This window comes from Cuculus canorus, chromosome 21, assembly GCF_017976375.1.
Source record: "Cuculus canorus isolate bCucCan1 chromosome 21, bCucCan1.pri, whole genome shotgun sequence".
NCBI classification, from domain to species: Eukaryota; Metazoa; Chordata; class Aves; order Cuculiformes; family Cuculidae; genus Cuculus; species Cuculus canorus.
In genome coordinates, this window is record NC_071421.1 from 5615868 (window position 1) to 5634015 (window position 18148).

The 18148-nt window shown below is 45.0% G+C and overlaps 2 long non-coding RNA genes across 3 annotated transcripts in view; one reads left to right on the forward strand and one right to left on the reverse strand.

Annotated features, from left to right (window-relative positions):
- LOC128854250 (uncharacterized) lies at positions 1 to 13350 on the reverse strand. The gene is made up of 3 exons (XR_008453237.1): positions 13187 to 13350; positions 13000 to 13062; positions 1 to 5884 (listed from the first exon to the last, which is right to left on the reverse strand). It is a non-coding gene; the product is annotated as an uncharacterized LOC128854250 (long non-coding RNA).
- Positions 6654 to 18148, forward strand: part of LOC128854248 (uncharacterized) — a 23093-nt gene continuing 11598 nt past the window's right edge. Inside the window, exon 1 of one of the 2 annotated variants that reach the window (XR_008453234.1) lies at positions 6654 to 6764. This is a non-coding gene — a long non-coding RNA (uncharacterized LOC128854248). The remainder of the gene's footprint in view (positions 6765 to 18148) is intronic. The other variant, XR_008453233.1, reaches the window with a different exon arrangement.

The following is an 18148-nucleotide window of genomic DNA, read 5'->3' on the forward strand; positions in this document are numbered from 1 at the left end:
CCTAGAAGCAGGGACTGCGTTATTGCACTACTGAGCTGAGGAGGAGATCATGCAGGTATAACCCATTAATTCCTTTTCCAGCTTAAACCAGGGGCTTCAGGGAGGAGCATGCAGGTGACTGCTCTCAGGCTCTAGACAGGAGACCTCCCAGAAAAATTCCTTTGACAGTGAAAGTTTATTGCTTCACCCAGTCACAGGATGACCCTATATCTGCAATCACTAAATTGACCCCACAGGAAAAAGCTTTTTCCTTTCAGTTGCCTCATGCTATCAGAAATTTAAATCCATTAATCGATTAGTTTAGTTCCCCTCCATTTAATAACTGTGTGTTCTTGCTGTCATGATCTCTCCGTGTGTCCTCCTGCTTTAGCCGGGTTTGAAAGAAATGGAGCTAATCTGGAGTGTCTCAGTCCTAAAGAAGCATCAGATCCTTTCAGTTCTATTGAGCAGCCAGTCACTTACCTGTAAGCTGGAAATGGGCCTGGGCCTTGCCTGGTTTTGACTGACAATAAGCAGCAGAAGGAATCCAGGGCAAAAAAGAAGTTTCAGGTTCATCTTCATGTTTTTTTATCTCTGATTCCTCCTCCCCTCTTGTCTCTCCAGTTCAGTGTCGCTCTGTGTCTCCAGCTACCAGCCTTTATATCTTCCTCCAACCCCTCCCAAGTCTACCTTTTGAGTTCCTGCCAGTGCAAGGATTGGTTTGAGGTTCTGATCTGTTTTCATTCTCCCAGGAGGAGGAGGGAGGAAGTAGTTCTCTTTTCTAATGGTGAATAAAAGCAGCATTTTTCACTTAGGAAATGCAGCATCATTGCGTTGCTGTGAATCTGAAGGTCCCTGCAGTCTTGGTGCCACTTACACGCGTCAGTTTGCTTAGCTCGGTGTTCCTTGGGTTGACTACTAAACATTTCCATCCAGAGAAAAATAATTGTGAGAGAAATATTAAAAGAGACAGGAAGCAAATTACATCCACTGCATGTCCACCTGGCTGCTTTGTTACTGTGAAGTTCCAAATTAGGAGGTTGGGGGCCTCGTAAAACACGCTGTGTAAGAGCAAAGTATTGTTACTTAACATTATAACATGGCATTAGTAACCTATGAGACAAAAGAGGGTGATTTGGAGAAGAAGGGAAATCCAAATCCTAAGAATGTGACACGTTTCATTAGTTACTGGCCTGAGTGGCAAGGAGTGTGGCTGAAAGCCGGCTGACATGCACAAAAAGGTTCTAAGTGGCTTAAGTTGAGGAAGAAATGCCTCTTCTCTCCTGGATCGAGGTTAAAACATTTCCTCTGTGTTCTTTCTCATTTTATCATACACAACTTGTGTTGAATCTGAAATAAGTCTGAAACGAAGCACAGCCCCAATATCTTTCTTATCCCACGTACAGTTACACGGACGTTATAATGCTGTGGGATGAGAATGTGTGTTTGATGTACTCTCTCTCTGTTTGAAATAATTGAAGCATCAACTTCAAGCCGAATGAATTCTGTAAGTGTATGTGGAGCAGAAGAAACTGAATCAGTTCTCAGCCAGGGTCTTGAAGGTGTTTAATTCATTGCCAGACCTCCCTCTAGTGTAAAAGCACATGGGAGATGTGTGAGCGCCCTGATAAACATGTATACAGATAACTGATTATCCAAATTCTCCGTCTGCTTTAATGAGTTGGTTTCATACCTAGAGATGACCCTTTTTCTGTTTTGTGGGCATTGGGGAAGAGCAGCAATAAAATCTGCTAAGTTACTTGTTTCGTAGGGGCTTGAAATTTGGCTCCATTGAAAAATGGAAATATTTTTGGGTATGCAATAATACATCTTGATCTTTCACTGCACTTTTCTGCGCCACACGTGGTGCAGACAGTTAAAGGCCATTAAGCTGAATCTCTGTGGAGGAAATGGAAACGAGGGACCATCTGGCACTTTTCATCTGATCTTTGAGGTTAAGGGCCTGCTTGGTACTGAAAGCTTGGGAAAAAGAATTCTGTGATGTGCCAGCAGGTTTAACATTTACAGCATTTTTTCGTCTGCAGATCAATTTAAGTCACAATTGTTAGGTGTCTCTAGAAATGGATGTTCTAGGGAGACAGCTTACTTAAATATCCCTCTGTGAGAGAATGGGAGGTTGGATATTCTTACGCTGTTGAGATTTCTTTGTTGTTGATGTGGATTAAAACCACATTTGATCTGAATCTTAATAGAAAATGAAATCATAATTTTAGATGTTCGAAGTCTGCACTTTGGAGTGTAACATCACAGTAAGAGAAGGTCAGGACATTTTCAGGCTCATCCTTTCTCCTCTGAAAAAGCCTAGTGCTGTTTTGTTGGTTTGATTGGCTTGTCGCAGCTCTGCAAATATGTGGATAATAAATCTTGACCTCGAGATCTTTGAACTTCTTTTGGGGGACTTCTGAGTTTTCTTTCTGGTAACTGTTGGAAATAGATACACCTGCAGAGTCCTTATCTATGACTTCGTTGGTAAAACCAGAATAATTAAGGTTGGAAAGGACTTCTGGAGGCCCATGGTACAATCTTTTGCTAAAAGCAGAGCCAACTTGGATGAAGCTGCTCAGTGTCTGGATGAGTTTTGAAAATATTAAAGAAAAAATGATTTCCTAATATCTGGTTGGAATTTTCCTTGTTGCAACACGTCACTACCTCTCATCCTGATGCTGGGCCACTGGATGCTGGCCATAAGGAGAACAAAAGGATGTTCCCTCTCCCAAAACTGTCCGCATGAGTGCATTTCATAGTGCTGCATAACCTGGACAATGAGAACAGCTTCAGTCCATCGAGTCACCAGCTGGGTTCAAATCACACTTAGTACAGTGGGAAGAAATAGTTAGAAACAAAGCCATCGACCAGAAGTCTGTGCTCTCCATTCTGGATCTCCTCAGGGCTCAGTGTCGCGTTGAAACTCAAGGTCTGATCATTCACAGCAATTTCAAAAATTGCTGTTGGGATGTTGCAGTTAAAATCGAGACTTCAACAGCAAACTTGAGCCTGTAGGAAGGCGGGAACCCCTGAGGACAGTAGAAAATATTTGGGAGACAGGAAATGGCTTCCTGCCTATTACTGAAATGATTTAGGTGTTCATTTGTGTGGCAAATCCTCTGTGTAGGGGTGGAAGGAAGTAGCAAGAATATTGGTAAGCGTAACTCATCTCCAGCAGTAAATTGTTTCTTTGCTTACTGAGATATTTCTCCTGTACAGGCAACGATACTCTTATTTGAAGAGTAGGATGAGGGTGTGCTGTTCCTTGGGGGATGTATCTGCCTCATTTCCACAGGCTGCTGTGAGGAAGCTGAGCTCTGGAGTTGATAGCGTGTGGCACGCTTAGATAGATGCCATTAGAGCACTGCTGCAGTAATTCATTATCCTCCCATTTCCAAGCTCAGTGACCCCTTTCAGCCTTTCCCTCCTTCCGGATTGCTCAGGCCAGCATTGCCTGGCTCTCTGCAGCTGTCGCAAAGGACAGTGACGTGTTTGTAGTGCTTTCGTCAAAGTGGGATCGCCAAGTCCTTGATGGAAGCTGGCACCGGGAGCCCCTCATTATGAGACATTAACATTTAGCTGTGGCATCCAAGCATTTGCCTGATTGCCCCTCTCCCTTGCCCTCTCCCAAGTGGTCTCACAGCTGAGCTGAGGCCGGCTTCAGTGCACAGCATCATCATGCACCTGGGCTTGGCTGGTGATCTTCATTGACTTTGTCTTAGGTTATGTGCTGACACCAAGCCTCTGTGCAGGAGTGGGCACAGGGCGGGTTGTGGCAGCACAGTCCAGAGGAGAACTTGGTCCCTACCTCAGGGATGACTGGGACTGTGTACTGGGAGGAACTCTCATCTCCTGGTGTCTGCGATAGTCCATCCATGGGGAGTCAACTAGAACTTCACCCTCAGCTGACTTGTAAGGGACTTTCCTTGTGGGCTGGTCGTCCCACAGTGGCCCACTGCACACGTTTCCTCTCCTCTTCTTGTGCAACAGCACTTTCTGTGGGACTCTGAAGCCCAGTAAGAGGATAGATTCAGTGGTCTGAGCTCCCAAGAACACATTTTGCCTTTGCCTGAGCTGTTCTGCTCTCCTCTCACTAATGCTCACTGATCTCTTTGATCGGCGTGAAGAGGGGATGTTTTTCTCTGTAGCCCTTTGGGGCTTAGGCTGGCTGAGGACAAAGAGGGCAGCCAGCTGGCATTGAGTAGCAGGTTGTAGGTGGTTCTGGAGCATTGGATTTTGATGGCAAAATTTTAATGTTAGGTTTGTCAGGCACATTTATCACATTTCGATGAAACTAATGTAGCTCAGTGGGAAAGCAGCAGCAGTGAGGGAGGGGATAGCTGGATATTGTGCTCAGCGCTGGTCAAATGGCTGTTGTGGTGTTCCCTGTGCCTCGCTGCTGCTTGCCAGGGGAGGAGCTGAGCCCTATTCTGATCTCTGCTGCAGCAGGTGTAGAAACAAAGAAGCCTCGTGGGACTTCTGTATCTGGCCTGTAGCAGCAAAGATCAGTCTGACTTCTCTCATTATCTGTTAGTGCTGGTGCTTGGATGGCATTAGGGAGAGAAATGTAACATCCACTGATTAATTAATGGGTGTTCCTAGCCCCCCTGTCAGTGATTCATCTCCCAAAGGAGCTTTTTCTTCATGCATGAGGGCATTTTTAGGTTCAGTTGTCATGCTGTGTGGTTTGATGCTAAATATCCCTGACTTTGCTCTGTGCCAATTTTGCTGATCTTTATAACCCTTTTGCTGTAAGTTCTTTTGACACCTAGAGGCAAACTGTTTTCCCCAAGATACCTTAAGCACACAAAGTCCTACTGCCTTTTGGTTCAGCGCACTTCAGCACATGGTATCGTCAGCTCCCAAAGGAAAGAGTGGAGAGGGAATGGATCAAGTTATAGATGCAAATAATAGTCATGGAGCAGTCTAAAGCAGGCGAAATGTGAAAACTGGCCAAGAGCTGGTATGAAAAACACAGACAGCCTCTACAGGCCATGGTACTGGAGAAGATTCTCAGATTAATCATGGTAGGATGATGGGAAGAATTTTGTATTAGACAGATGTGAGAAGTAGTGGGGAATGAAGACTAGGCAAACACCGTAGGATCAGCTGAAACAAAATTCAGGATTTTCCGAGACTCTAGTGAAATGGATCCTGAGAGAAAGAGAAAACAAGCTGAGGTGTTTGGAGCAATGGCACAAGACTTCTGGTCAATGCCTGGTGAGAGGCAGAGGCTTAAAGAAGTACTCGTGTTCCATAAATCCTCACTTGAAACTCTTTTGGGCAAAGCTTCATCTCTAGCAAGAGGAACAGTATCTTGCTGCCCAGTTGTTTTGAAAAGGTGGCAATATCTACCCAGGCAAGTTGGATGTATTCACACCGCAACTGAAAACATGGATTAACTGGGCATGATTTTAAACCATCTGACTCTTTTTAGTCCTGTGGCAGTCAGTATTGCACTAAACTGTTAGGAATTAAAGTCTTACACTCACTGCGTTGTATTGGATAGCTTTGGTATTTGGGCTGAGCTCTAATTGATCTACGTGTTATTTTCTGCCTATAGAAAGATTGGACTTCCAGTGAGAGCTAGGTCGGGCTTCAGTTCATGGAACGGTTTGTATGGTGAAGCACGCAGCTAATTAGCAACTGAAAGCAGAAAAACTGCTACATTGATCTGCAATTCATAACCTCTGACAGAAGGATGAAAGGGAACCCTTCCCAGGCAGCATGAAGAACACATATCTCAAATTGTTTTGAACTGAGAAAGATTCTTCCAGCAGACCTAGGAGGTCATTCCTGTGAGATTCCACCTCGCCTCTTCACTTCATCGTTGATGAGGTGTGTGGTGACCTCTTCTGGTGAACAGACAATATGCCTCCAAGTTCGGTGGGAACGAGTTCTGGTTAAGAGAAAGAAAACAGATCAGACCCTGGGAGAGGTTTTGATAAAATGACCGCTTCAGTCTTTGGGTCAGGAACACAGTACGCATGGTACCAGAAGGGGCTGAGAGGCTCTTTTGCAGGCTTTAGACTCTTGTAGCCATGTAAAAAATGCGTGAGTGGTTATGGCTTAGAAAGCCATGTGCTGTGTGTGTGATACATGAATACATGTGCATGGTATTTAAAAGTTTGTGCGTACAGCAGAGCGTCAGATGTTCTGGTGGCTGGCTGAGTGTAGATCCACCACTGGATCTGGACTCTTCCATTCTGCAAAATCCATTATAAGTTTATATATGAAGAGGCAGGAGCGGGGAAGACATTTCTGAAGCATTTTGTCTGGAGTAACATTTGCCAGTTTGTTCTCTGCAAGCTAGTGCATCCTGGAATAGCTCGGAGCGGTGTCAACAGTGCCCATTGATCCAGAAGGTTTGTTAGACAAGAAGCCAAACAAAGGGGCAAGAGGTCACCCTATCCCATTGTGCTATTTATTGCCACATGCCATTCATCAGTGTAGCGCCCGCAGAAGGAGAAGCCATTTCTAGAAATGGCCAAACAGCTACAGGAATGAAATGGCACCTCTCCGAGAAGGTGCTGTAGCTGTTTACTTCCCCTCTCTCTCCCCTAACAGACTGGTGAGGAGCCTAAGAATAACTTGTCTAACTAAAAATGTAGCCATTACATAAAGCCTGTCCTCCACTAAATGCTGCACGTTTTCTTTAGCCTGTGAGAGTGGCGCTGTGCATAACCTCAATTTTGTATTCCCAGAGCAGGGTCTCAACTGCCTGTTAGTTTTGACTCATCTCAGACCTGTGGACTTCCCTTGACTAGAGAGTTGTGTAGGTGGGTACCTGCTTTTTTAGAAGAGGGAGGGAAACTATTCCAGTTTTTGTTTGGCAGGGAATTTGTGCGTGTGTTTTTCTTCCTTCTGCTCACGTTTACAGTCGTCTTCATTGATGCCTCTCACCAGTTCAGGCACAACTGGATATTTGCACGTCCCCACGCTTGCTTACTAGGATTAGAAGGCAAATCCTTCATGCCAGAGTATTGAAAGCAGTTGGTTGTGACAAGGGGACCATCCTGGAAGTCCATAGTGGATGCACATTAGGCTATATGTGAGCAGGAAGAGAGCTCCTTCCTGTCTCGGGTGGGTGAGCCACAGTGGGAGGAATGCAGGCTCATCCAGAGCTTAGCTACACTGCTCTTTCTTAGTAATTCAGTGTAGCTATGGTGAATCTTATCACCCAGTGTTCTGGATTTGACAACCCTTCTTTGTTTTCCCAGAAAATACTCGATGTGTTCGCCAAGCTTCTGGAAATAGCTACATCCTTTTCTGGTGGAGGATGGCATAGCTGTGGGCCAGAGGGGCAGGATATTTTAGTTGTTGCTTGTCAGCACAGCGAGATGGGCGAGTAGCATTTCAAAAACTAACACTTCTAAAGCTAGGATAAGGTGCTCAGGCTACAGGGCTGGAGCCTGTGTTCATGCTTGAGATAAACTCCACTGTCAGCACCACGTTCACACCTTTCCTGTCACATTAGACACCCCGTGGTCCTGCTTTCCCACTAGTCATTTGCTACAAAGCCTCAGCACAGGGGTATCGGGCCCTGTGTCATCGTCTACAGAGTCTCCAGGGGCTGCATTGCTCCCTGTGCCCTTGTGGTGACATTCAGGTGGACAAAGGAACTACTGTGGGTTGGAATAGATTTGTCACCAAGGATTGTCACCCCAAAATTTGGACTCGGCCACTTCCCCTTGGGATTCACCGTCTGGCTGTTGCTGCCTGGACAAAGCAGAAATGGGTGTAGTAGCTATATGTCAGGGCTTACAGTGTGAGTTAAGGGGTGTACAGTAGCAGAGCTGCTTCCTCGTGTCAATGCAAACACCAAATGTGTTGTCTGAATTAACAGATATTGGGGAAGGCTATTAAATCCGCCAAGGAAAGCAATTATTTCACTCCAAGTTACTTACAGTCCTTCCCTCTCTGTTAATTTAGGGTCAAATGTTTGGTAGCTATGGCCTGGACAGAGTTATTCTGGAATCACAGGATTTCATTTAATCAATTTATAGGGATGTAAGACAGTTGTGTTACATAACTGAATGCCACTAGAAAGCTGTAACCCTTGGGGTTGTGCCAATGGGTAGAAGAAGCATTCCTGTAACCAAGAGAGTTTGATCACTGCAAAACCAGTTTAAACCTAGCTTCAGGATGAGGACAATACAGACTTCAAAGGTTTCCTCCTGCATCTATAGTATCAGCTTCAGCTCATAAGAGTGCTCCTTGTAAAGGCGTGTTGTGGTGTACTCATACTTCCAATAGGCTTATATAGACAGGGAAATGAACGGGATTTTGTCTCCAAGTTGAAGAAGTCATCTGTTCGCTAATTGATTGGAGAGTTAAGGTTACTACTTAAGTTAATGTGATTGTCAGCCAGGGTGAGAATCCATGAGACTGATTGCTGTTCATCAGCTATGGACATAGCTTCAGTTCTCTCTCCCTCTAGGTGTTTCAGTCCAGACCTTGACAGATTTTCAGTCTAAATGGGGCTAAAATCTTTACTCTCATAAATGATACATCTTGATTGATGTAGGGAGTGTGTCGCTGTGCACAAACAGCAAACAACATTTTTACACACGGTTTGCACTCAGTGGAGTGGTCAGGCCTGAGCAGCAGCTGTGTGTGGAGGGGTTGTCCAGTGTGTCTGCGCATCCTGGGCAGACTGTAGGAAATGTTGGACGCGCTGTCCTTTTGGTGGTTTGGCTCTGTCGCCTGTTACAAGGCGGCTGTGGATGCCACCTTTAAACCTGAACTTTAACACCCTATTTGCATTGCTGTGCTCCATTGCAGTGAGTAGGGAGTCCAAGAGTAAGTTTGATCCGTGTCTATCTGAACTTCTTGATATTGGAGCAGTTTCTCCTGTGTATCCACTCACTCTCTTCCCCAAGACTGGTCTCTATCTGCTCTGCTTTCAAAGCTGGATGGGAAAGCTATGCAATAGGAAGCAGTAAGGGACAGGCAGGGTAAGAATACAGCCACATGATCCAAGTTGGACACATTACTAGTCCTTTTCACAAGAAATAGTGCTTCACTGCTTTCTGAAATGTGGAAGAACCCTCCAAAGGGTCTTCATCTGAGCACTGAAAACCCATCTTTGAAAAATCTTGTCTTGTGAACAGCTGTCTCTGCTGTAAATTCTCTACTGTGTTTAGTTAAAACCAACATGCTGGTATGGCTCTTCTTTGCACAGCCGATAGGTGCCACAGGATTTTAGAGGCAGAGAATGCTTTTAGCTTACCTTGCTCACTGGACATTTTTCACATAGCTTCTGCATTGTTGAACCAAGAGGATTTCTTTTACCATGTCACCTCCCTGAGGATAACAGCACATTTTTTGCCTGGTGTTGAAGTGTGAAGACCATTGTGAGCCATGACATCATATCTCAGGCCAGAGCAGATCAGGAAATGACCAAGAAGGCCTAAAATATTGGCCATGAGAAGAATGAATGGAGGAGAGGAGGAATATGATAGAGCAACATTCTTCAGCCTAGAGAGGTCAGATGCACCTGACAAGTGCAATAGAACCAGGGCTTCTTTCACACTTTAGCACCTCATGACATTTCAGTGCAGAGAGATGGCTTGTGAGGCAGAGGTGAAGTAGGCTGTAAAGCCACTGGATGACATGCTAATAAATCAGAGCTGCCCTTAGACAAAAAGAAGTAAAGGGGATATGGGACTGAACAGACTGTTCTGAATCTGACCTTCAGCTCTAGGAGGCTTAAAATGAATCCTGGGTCCCAATCTCGAACCACAGCTAGAAAAATAATTCCCTCCAGACACATCAAAACCACCAGTGGGGAAGAACACACATGTATATTGATGGCTATGGCTGTTTGGGGAGATGGAAGAGAAGGAAGGTGGCGATAGGAGAAAACCAGCAAACTCTGTTTTCTAGAAAATATAAAATTTTTTTGCAAAAAGAAATGATTACAAGTATTGGCTCAAAAACTGAAGAGTTTCAGTTTTTGAAGTGATGTAAACTAGAGGGGGATTAGTCAGTTTAAAGCAAAAGAAAAAAAGGGGGAGGGAGCAGTTTATAAGGTAAATGATCTTTGAGGTCTTTCTCAGTAGGTTACAAAGCCAAGGGCTTGATTTGGTCCAAGCTGTGGGGCTTATCACTGACGCCAGAGCCCAGACAAGCCTTCAGGCTGGGTCATCTCAGTCTCATTTTGTCTGCAGCACAGGAGGCCTTCACTAAACCCCAAACAGACCTGACTCAGATAGGTCTGATGTTGTCTTGCTGCTAATTTTGTAAATAATCTGCTCCCCAAATTGCCAGAGCACATTTCTCCCTCTATGTAGCTCTCTCTCCTTGTTTCCTTGTGTCAAGTGTTGAGAGCAGGAGGATTTAGCAGAGGCTTAGGTGCTTTGGTGTCTTTTATTCTGTAATTGTATGGGACATCGGATCAGCCAGTGATTAAAGTATTGCTTTGCAAAGTGGCAATGTGCATCACTTTCATGATCCTATCTGCAGTCTAAGCAATGGTTTGTCTCTGTGTTTCCCCCTGCACAAAGCGTGCATGATACTCCCATCTCAGGTGAGTGTTATGAAATCAGCTTGTTGTCTGTGCAGCTCTGCAATTGTAGAGACAAGAAGAAATGAGAGTTTTGCAGATACTCAGTAAATGCCTGATGACCAGAAAGCTTCCACTGGAGGAGAGAGGCTGCGTTTAAAACTTCCGTGACTCCTAACTGTAACACCATGTGGCTTTCCAGAGCTATTTTTTACACATCTCTAATCGTTATACTACTGTACTTTAAACCTCAAAACAGATCCCTACTTGTCCAGGTCTGAGAGCCTGATTTGGTACCCGTTAAGTTAGCTTCAAAGCAAGTACCTTCATTGAGACAACAAAATGTCCTGTCCCTCCAGGCTGAGCTTCTCGGCCCAGTGCCCACTGATTTGTTCCCTGATGATCCTGCCAGCTTGAGGCTGCTAAGCACAAGTGTTGGTGAGCCATGTGTGGAAGGTAGAAAGCTCAGACAGCAGGAATTCCCGGAGCAGCAAGAGAAGGGGGGGCATGACAGGAAGAGAGCCCTAATACTTCGCTGAAGAGCCCATCACAAATAGTGCAAGAATAACAGTTCTGTGTCATGGCTACAGATTCCCTTATCTGGGGGCGTTAAGCGGTGGAGCCTGTCGACACTTCTGCCTCGCGCCCTGCTCTGCACTCAGCCGCCTGCAGATACAGAGTGGCTTGAACAAGTTCCAGTGCTCTCTCTCAGAGCTTCCCAGGACCCCACGGCGCGGCACTGCTGGGCAGCCAGGTGACATCACTGCCAACAGCCATGTAGGCGCTTCCTGTGTCACATTCTCAACTGAAGAGCCTCTTGCCAAATCCTTGTCATTCTACACGGTCTTTTTAGGAACAAATGGTCTAATTTTAGCCTGACAGCCCCAAGCACCTTCCTGAAATAGACTCTGACTCTCTCCTGCCTTGTGTGTGTTCTTGAGAATTTAAAACCAAAATCACTAGTCCATAGGGTCCAGAGCAAAGGCCTCTGCTAGCCTAAACTTGGGCACTAAGGAACACTGAGCAATGCAATGGAGAAACTGCTGTCGCCTAGACCTGTACTGAGCTGAGTGAGGACAGGAATGTTCCAGAGAGGCAGAAACTCAGGTGATGGCACATGACATAGTTGTATGGATCTGGTCCAATCTGGATGAGTTGTTCTGTATTTCAAGGACTTCACAGTAGAAAGAACTTGTTGTTTTCTGGACTGGCTGCAACCAGATAGGACATTTAGATGTACAGTGAACGGACTTAGTGTCCTCTGTGGTTCAGGTAGGACAATTGCTCTAATCGCCATCCTTTCTTTTGGGGGCCTAACTAGGTGAGCGGTGGCCTAGGAGTCAACAAATTGTGGTTCTGATCCCACAGCAAAGTCTGTTCCTGTCTGCCTGTGCTGTCCTTGAAGGGCATGTGACCTGCTCTGAAAACAAGTAAAAAGCACCTACAGAAGAACTAGGAATTACTGTGAGATGAGGATAAGGACCACAAAACCCACAAAATCACTGGCCTTTTATGCTCCTGCCTTTTGCCATTTCCATGAGCTTGATTGAATATGTGAGCTCCTGTACTGAAGGATCAATGCAAGCCCGAACTGCTGTTTTTAATTAGCGGAGTGAAAAGCCACATCTTTGAAGAACTCTGTAAATAGGGAAGAAAAAAGTGTTTGTGGGCAGCTGTTGTCTTTATGTCACGCTGTTGGGAGTGACACACACACCCCTTATATTCCCTTAGCCCTGCTAATTAAGCAGCCTTGTACCTGCAGGTCAGTTGATCGGCTAATGGACTCCCTGTAGTCTCCAGTGCACCATGTCCTGAAGGATAAATAGGAAAAGGCAAAAAGCCCTTGGGGATCCAACTGGATTCCGGGCTGACTTGTCCATGGGGCGTTTTCTGAGCAGTACTGAAAGCAGGCATGTGAGACATGAAACAATGGCCCGCGAGGCTGTTCCCTGGGGTTTGCCAGGGTCACTGGGTACATGGCTTAACCTCTGCAGGGGGAGACCATTAGCCAGGGGAGCTGCCCAGCTTGCCATCATTCAGCTGAGGGCTAAAAATGCTCTTGGCTCATATAAGGTGAATGCAAAGTGGCTGGCATTACCAAATAGGCTAAAGGCCAAACCCCTGGCACCTGGCTCCAGCTGGGCTTTAATGGATGAGAACAGAAGTGGCAGTAGGGCTCCATGCACCGAGCATCCTGATGGGAGCTGGGAGTACGCCAGCACGATAATGGAGGGATAGAAGGGACTTGAGGGATAGGACTTCTCCATTCTGTGTGAGCACCTGAATTACCCCACCTACTGCACAGCGGGGGGACAGTTTTTGCTCTCTTTCTCTAGCAGTATCTAGTATCTCTGAAATGTCACTGGCAAGAGCTTTGTCAAACTGATTCATTTCCATGAGCTACTTTTGTTTCCGGCTTCCTGCCCCCCTCTCATTTTGGCATGTCTTTAATAACAAACTTGACATCCCAAAAAAGCTGTGCAGAGCCCATGGGTTGGGTAACTTACTGGAGAGCATTGAATAAGTTGTTAGCAGAGTCCAGTGCTCAGCCTAGATTAGGTTCAACTGTCCTGAAATATATGAGAGTAAGGAATAATCACTGCCAGAGTGGGTTTAGGAATCAGGACCAGCTAGAAGCTGACAAGTACTCAGGATAAGTGCTCTTTAATCTTATTAATCTGCCTCACTTTTTACCTGCTCTCTGTTTCAGGGGCATGTTCCCGTTTCATGGCTGGTCATAAAAGACTTGTTTCACCCCTGTAGCTTCTCTTCTCCATCCCAAGAAGAAAAGACTGTGGCAAGTCAGCGACATTCCCTTCTCCTTTCACTGCTTGTGACAAAGTGTGCATGGTACTGGAGTTCAGTCTGCTCTTGGCAGCCCAAGAGGATGCCTAAAGGACTGTGACAGCACCGTTTCTCTGGCTGGTCTGTAAGGACACCTGGCGTTCAGTCTAGGAAAAAGCTGGTTGGTGTAGAACTGGGATGTGAACAGGCTGGCTGACTGGGCAAGGAGAAATTCTTGTTTCTAGATCTGCTGAGAGGACCAGGACAGCCTGTTATCCAGACTCTGCACCCCATGTAACTCAGCAGTATGACTGGTGCAGGATGGCTAAAATAATCCGTATGGTCTTTATGGAAATGAGGTATAAGCTTTGAGTGATACTCAAGAAGGGCTATGGAGAAACTGGCTTTGAATGTCAAACCCAAAAAGAAAGCTGTGTTTATCCCTGCAGGATTTGTCTAGTGGAAGGTGTATCTCTGTGCCTTTGACTAGGCTGAAGTCTGCTACTCCATTATAGAGTAAACTCGAGACATTTAGTCTGATCTGACCCCAGGCTTTTGGTCCACAAACTGTTTCATCTAACCAAAATTCAGTCTCAGAGCTGGGTAGGCTGACCTGGTACAGCCTCAGCCTTCATCCATTTCGAGCCTTGTTGTACATTAGGCACAGGCAACCCAAAAATCTTTGGAAACCACACCACCATATCAAAGCATCAGCCGTATGCATAGAAAGCAGCTCTTCGCTTCCTCCCTCCTCTCTGGAGAGAGATTGTTCAGAGCTGAACCAAAGCAGGCTTCGTTAATAAACGCTAATTGCCATCTATCATCAAGAACACAGGGCCATTTTCTACTATTTTCTAAATTAAAAATCCACACCGAAGCCTCTGAAGAGGTGAAGATTAGAACAGACTCAATTTTCCATGCAAATAATTTGCCTCTGATCCTGACCCAGGATTTTCATAACAATTAGAGACTGTGCTGGGCTCCTGTGGCTCTGAGCTGCCCTGTGGTACCCAGCTGTCCCTCTCCCTCTCCCCAGTGCTGTTCCTTTCGTGCTGGGATATGTGCACCTGAGGCATTTTCCTTGGCTGACTTGAAAGTCATGGCTCTTCAACAACATTTATCTCTGTTCCCCCTTTTTTTTTTACCACATTTGATCCCATTTGCTGAGTTCTGACAGGAGGTGGATGAAAGGATTCCAGCCTTTCAGTATCTGTTCTGGGCATCGGCTTAGATTGATATATGTGTGTTTGAGTGCATGTGATCGTGCGTTTGTTTAATGCCATGTAAGTGCGCCTCTGCAGCTTCCACACATCTCCAGCAATACCATCATCAGGCATTGAAAAGCCTAAGACACCACCATCCCCTTGGATTCGGGAGGCTGATTTTAGGGAGTTATTTCTCAAAAGTAGTTTGTATTCCTCATGGGTTTCTGTGATGCAGCCTGCTATAATATGATTTACATTTATTTTCTTTGCTGTGAAAGTAGTGGAGCAGCTTGCCAGCCACCATAAAGGGAGAATCCTAACCATATGTTTGCAAACACCTTTTAACAGAAGTGAAGTACTATTTGCACCCTTGTAAATAGTCCATGTAGAAAAGCTCTGAGATCTGAGAACATGAGAAGGGAAGTTGTCCTTGAGATGGGCGAAATATCTTGTTGGGTTTTTATAAGTTGTGAGATTGGAGTGACCATAGTTATTATTGAAACAAAATCCTGCATGAGTTAAATCACTGAATTTCCTTGAAATAATTCTTGCTTGTACTGATTAATATCTTTTTAGAACAACACCTGATTTTTATTCATAAGACAGCAGTGATAGAGTTAGTTTTGTGGTTCATTTTTTTTGTATAGAAACATGCATATTACATTTATCATGACTATTTCAGCCTCCAGTTTTGACTTAGGTGCAAGACTCAATAGCTCCTGTAGATCCCCAACCCATTGAGGACAAGTTGACTTCTTCACCTCGGGTGACGTTTGCTCTACGTAGAGCCATACTCCTACAGTGATTTTCCCTGAGCAGATTGAAACGAGCAGGTTTTGGCCTTCATTCTATAAGGAGGCAACCTCAAAAATGAGGTTTTTCAATTTTTCTTTTTAATCAAGTGAATGACAAAGAGGCATTCTGACCGGCTTCTTCGAAGCTCACAAAGCTGCTTTTATTTTGACAAAAAAAAACCCAGCCAAAGACCAATCGCAGCTTTCCAAGCCTGTCTTCCTCTTAAATACATACCTTTATTTTTGTTGCCTTTAGCAACCATTAAGCGCCATTCCCTTAAAAAGAACTTTAATCTTCTATGATCTCTCTCTTACACAGTAGTGATGTTCTACATGAAACTGTCAGTTAGGAGAGGAGACAGACCAAACCCTCATCCCTACGCTTGTGCTTCTGTTCCCATCAGAATGGTTCCCTCACTCTGGAATTGCTCAAAGAAGGGAGCCAGCAGGATAGGTTTAATGATATGAGCAACCCACTTACAAATGAATTGAACCCTGTGTAGAATTACTAATCTTCAATGCCAGGAAGTAATTTGGTTTGCTTTGATTCCTCTGAGTCATACGTAGAAGAGGAACAGAGCTTATTATGCTCTGCTTATCACTGCAGGGGCGTCTTTTCCACCAACAAGGAAAGAAAAGCAAATTACAATTTGATGGAAGAAATAGCTTGTCCTCCTAATGTCTTCTGTACAACTAGACTGCATCTTTGTCTCACCATCAATCCACTTAGTGATTGGATAAGGAGGAAAAACACACAAATGGAGAGGAGGTTCCTTTGTAGTGGAGAAGAGCTGGAAAGACAAAGTACTGCAGCGACTTAATAGAAGCAATTTAATATTGTTCCCACTTCATTTGTACCTCTGAAACTATGATCAAAAAGTTATTAATGTCTTCTCTTCTCCATCTGGGTCTCGCTACTCCCCCTCCTGCTATCTACAGTTATACATGCCTTGCGAGCAGCAATTTGCTGGGGAGATGTACAGAGTAGATTGATGTAGGCTGGCTCAGGTTCTGACAGTGTCATCGCTATGTCTGGATTTCGATAGCTGGATTCTGTGTCACCTACAAATATAAATCTAGAATAGCTGTACTGGAGTGGAAGGTGTCACGTTGCTGTACATCTTTTATCTACCACTCAAGCACCTGATGGAACTGCACTTGCAGTTTTGTAGCTTCTCCTTGATTAGAGACAGTTTTCTAAATTTCTATTGGTGTTTCAGGTTCTCAAATAAAAATACTAGTTAAAAACATGGATTATGGCTAAGAACAAGAAGAGGATGTTATTTACAAGAAGTGGTTGTGCCTGGGGCAGTCCAATAATTTCTTATCCTGTCACATCTCATCTACAAAACCTGGGAGAAACTCATTTTTCCACATTGCTTTAATACCATGGTCTTCAAGCTGTGCCCTGTGTTCTGAACGGGCGTCTCTGGTTCCTTCCTTCAGAGCAGGCAAGCCAAATGAGGTGAGGTTCTCCTGGAGGCTCTGGTGGGACCTTGGATGTAAACCATTCCTCTGTGTCTGGCTCGTGCGATGGGTGGCACTCTCAGAGCTCCAGGCTGGTCTGGAACTCCCATGAGTGGGACTGTCTGGGCTGAGCTCATCCTGGGGTACCACAGGGCTCTGCTCAGCCAGTGCTGCTCCCGCAGTGCCTGCACTATGCTATGGACAGAGGAACACGTATTAGAGCTTGGATTTTACCCAGCAGAGCCCACTACTTGCAGGCCAAAGATGCAAAGTCTTAGCCCTTAGTGAATGGCTCATTGTCTAGGACGTCTCACCCGCTAAACCTTCACCTCCTTACTTGTTGGACAGATCCCTGGCTACTTTCCATCTTCTTTTTCTTGGAGATTGCTGGATTCCAGTGACACACCAGGCTGTCATTTTGGACACTGTAATTCTTGTTACCAAGAAGCCAGTAAGTTTTCATTTTCCCTTTGCCCTGTTCAAGAAAAGAGGAGAGCAGGAAAGGGCTATTTTCATGGGATATGAAAAAGAGCAGAAAATCCCTGTGGACAGGTTTACTACATTTGTTATCTCTCCTTCTCTCCTAAGTGGCTGCTGTTTGGATAAAGACTTGAAACTTATACGCAGTTTGGGTGCTAATAATTCCTTCAGTTCAGAAAAAGGCCTTGCTTGTCCCTGACAGTATTACTAAGGGTTTAAAGTCAGCCTGACACCCATGTCTTTGTAATTGAATCCTGATATTTTCACCCTTATTCATGTTTTTGTGTTGATTAGGGGGTGTAATGTATAGCCACTTCCAATGAATTAACAAAACAACTTTGGGGCCATGGCTAAAAACGTACGTGCAATTCACAGAAGAACAATGGCCAAATCTATCTTATCTCCTTTCTGTTGCAAAGTTACAGAAAAGCTATTACCTTGACTTCGATCTCTCCTCTCAGTTCGATTTCATATGCATCATCTGTGAGAAGGGCATCGTACGTAGCAGAGCTGATGTGGATCTTCTGCGCTAGAGTTCAGAACAGAGCTTTATAAATGTATGATTCCCCTATTCCCCGAGGACGTGCATTTAACAGCCCAATGTTTCCACCTCCTCTTTGGAAAATGGCAGGTTGAGGAAGAAACACAAAAAAAGATGTCTTAAATGTTGGTTGAGGGCTCTGACACCGTATGCAGATGTTGGCTAAAATGATGCAGTGGCTCAGCAAGTGAACTGACATCCTGACATGACTGCAGTGGTGTGCATCTGCACACGAGCCCTGTACAGCAGCAAAAATAGGTGGTGTTGGTAGCAAAGGCTGGACCAAGCCCATATGCGCTGCCCTCTTGTGTGTAGTCATGGTGTTCCTACCTAATGCCTTTGTGGTAAATCTGATAATCAAACTCAGTTTGCCTTCTGCTGCTTG